The sequence below is a fragment of the Colias croceus genome, chromosome 1, assembly GCF_905220415.1.
Source record: "Colias croceus chromosome 1, ilColCroc2.1".
In the NCBI taxonomy this organism is placed as follows: Eukaryota; Metazoa; Arthropoda; class Insecta; order Lepidoptera; family Pieridae; genus Colias; species Colias croceus.
Window position 1 is genome coordinate 7,388,282 of NC_059537.1, and position 3,587 is coordinate 7,391,868.

The following is a 3,587-nucleotide window of genomic DNA, read 5'->3' on the forward strand; positions in this document are numbered from 1 at the left end:
AGATAACGATTTGTGAAAAATGCAGTTGAAGGTGTTCGTGCGTGTGTTTACCTAACATAATCGGCATTATTCATAAGATAACAAGTATTTGTCTTCGATGGTTGACACCGTATTGTTATCCACAACACAGAAGCGTTTGCAAGAGCCAAGACATTGCTCAATGACCGAACTTTACGTACCCACGACATAGATTCGATAGTGAAATAGAGGAAACAACTGATTCTTCAATGGAGTGGGCTTTTCAATGGAACTGTTAATCATATTTGATTAAGATAGTATTTTACTGTCTTTGTCATGTGATATGGAATGAAATGCTCGTTAGGCCAATCCTTAATTTGTTATGCATACAGTCGGAAGTGGGTGTGAACAGTGGGCATGCATGAGTTTATAAAATTTCAGTTACATATTACTAATTACGTGTCGTACAGTACATCAAGACTTGTTAGTCTCCAGAAAATAGGGTTTCTTAATACATATATTTTTTCTTTTAGAATCCACAATAGAAGTAATTAGTTAAGGAATAATAACAGGCAAAGGTAAACTTTTTTTTCGTTATTTATTTTTATAGTCCATTTTTGGTCTTTCGACAAAATTCAAATAAAAGTTATTGTAATGCTGGAATAGTTATGCCAAAGAACCTAAGTTAGACAATTAATTAAATCCGCCAACATACGATAATTTATTATCTCCTCTCCTAATTTAGCAAATTTTATAATAAATTATGATTCCATTCTAAAAATTTTGTAGTCTTCGTTTATTTTAATATTTTATCTTTAGATCTAGCTTAAAGTTCAAAATACGCAATTTTGTCATTGGGTCAATCCACTTCTGCTCGCATCGCTGCGTGCTCTACGTTGACATTGATAAAGCTCTATTCATTTATTGACCATGTTACAAAAACATTCACATTGCATCTTATTTGCCTATTATTATAGTGTGTTTCATTTTTATTTAGAAATATTATATTTCAAGATATTTAACTAGTTACGAGTGCATTGACTATTGTCAATTAATATAAAAAGGTCGAGACCTTAGGTTAGGAGACCCTACCTAGGAAGGTAGGGTAGTTTTTCTTGCTCTTACTATATAAAATTCAATAAGGATACATAACTACAATTGGATAAATAGTTTGGAATATAATATCATTACAAGTTAGTAAGTAAGTTTTTTTGTTGTTGCTGAAACGTTGAATTCGATTGTTGAATTTATAATTTACTAGCTGTGCCCGCGACTTCGTCCGCGTGGAATAGCGACTGCATAGTATTTACTACTTTACATGTACAATTATTTAGTAAACACGTTACTACCATAAACAATTCAAAGAATTGTTAAAAGAATTTATTACTAATCTAAGCTAAAAAACTTACTTACTTTCCGGAAATCCGGGGCATTCTCCGGGGATATCCGGAAAATGCCTGTAAAATATCTGGAAAATCCCCCGGAAAATGTGTGAAAATGTCCGGGAAATACCCGGAAAATGTCCGGAAAATATCCGGAAAATGTGCGAAAATGTTCGGGAAAAGCGTGGAAAATGCCTGAAAAATCTCCGGAAAATGCCAGGGAAATGTCTGGAAAATATCCGGAAAAAGCGTGGAAATTGCCCGGAAAATGCCTGAGAGATGCCCGGAAAATTCCCGGAAAATATTAAAAAAATGCGTGAAAATGTCCGGAAAAAGCGTGGAAAATGCCTGGAAAATTCCCGGAAAATGTCCGGAAAATTCTCGGAAAATATCCGGAAAATGCGTGAAAATGTCCGGAAAAAGCGTGGAAAATGCCACTTCAAATTTGCGAAGTAATTAAAGCAGACAACCAAAAAAAGAAAAAGAAAGCTAAAATCTTTCATAATAAATGTATAGTATATGGGATATTCATATTTCATATGTACTTAATGTATGGGAGGGTTTAAAGATAATTTTTTTAGATATTTTTCGATTTATTTAAAAAAATGATTACGGCCATTTTACTCATTAGGTTAAGTACTTTCGATATCAGTTTAAAGTTTTTTGTTATCAGCTGTAATACTTACAAAAAATAATCGCCTGTGCACACTTAACGATTACCACCCTGTATATGAATGCCATAGCAAATGTTCGCCGTGATTATTTAAATGATCATAATTTTTTTTATTAATGAAACAATTGACATGAAATATACACTTAATGACAAAAAAAAAATTAACTACACTTTTGGGTTCGGGATCAATTTAATAATACCTGCTAATTTTTTTTACATATTTTCATTGTATAAAATCGTAACATAATTTCATTTATGTATTGGTCTATTAACACATAGATAATAATATCTTCCCAAGGTACTAAATTTTAATAAAAAAAGTTGTTTTTGTTATTTATATCTAAAGAGGAGCTTTTTTAATAGACAGAAATAAACATTAAATTTTTATAAGTTTTATGGACGCTGAATGTAATGCAAATGGGCAAATATTAAAAGTAAAATTAGGTATTTAAAATAAATAAATGAAACAACTACCTATGTACCAATTACAGAAAAAATTCTTTTTCGGTTGAAAATTGCTGGATCATGAGTATAATTCTTTATCTCTTACCTTGGGCAGTCTGGAAGAGATCGCTAGTAAGCTAGGGATAAGACCGCCTTATGTTATTATACATACCGTGTTAATCCATTTGGTATGATTGTAAATATTTTACTTGGTATGGTACGTATATTAAATTCATAAATAATATGTACTCTGATCCCAGTACGATCTGTACCGCGATAGCCATAACGATAATAAAACACTCAGATAACAGTACCTAAAGCACGAATAAAAATCATACTTGTAAAGTAGTTGTGAGTGCAATATTTACGTTTCAAAATAACATTTTTTTATGGTACTAAAACGTAGGTAGATTCTCACGCTGATACGTGGTTGGCTGCCCCTTCTCTCACTCCCGAAAAATATCCTATAAAATTACCCAAGATTCTTCCAATGATTGTACCATACGTTGGACATAAACTTTAGTCAACAATTGACCACGCGCAAGGATACTAATTTCTACTACATCCTCACGCAAATCGTCAATTTTTATGAACATTGAATCTGTAAATAAAAAAAATCAAAAGATAACTTTACCTAATTTAATTAAAAAGCTACTAACAAATAAAATTCTATCAAGAACTAAAGTGACCTTTGGGCGTTTAATAGTCTTGTAAAAGTTATACATAAAAATAAAATTTCATCATTTTCTTATTTTGTCATAACTTCAATTCTAATTAAAAACATGAGTCTAACTATATAATTATAAAGAATAAATATAAAAGCTTCAACTTACCTTTTGTGGGAACGCAAGAAGGATTTTTAAAAATGTCACCAATGAACACAATCTACTATTACCAATATTAACTGTTAATGGTGTCTTGTTTGACATCAAATAATAAACATCTACCCTCACTTGTAAAATTTTATTTAGTATATTCACATAAAATATAAGCACCTGAAGTGAACTCTGGGAAGACATGGGTTAAAAAGTTAAATAAATAAGTACAAATAAAAAACCCCACCAACATCATAATATTTAATTTTAAATTATAAATTTGCAAGAAGCGTTAAATATGTAAATTGATTTGAT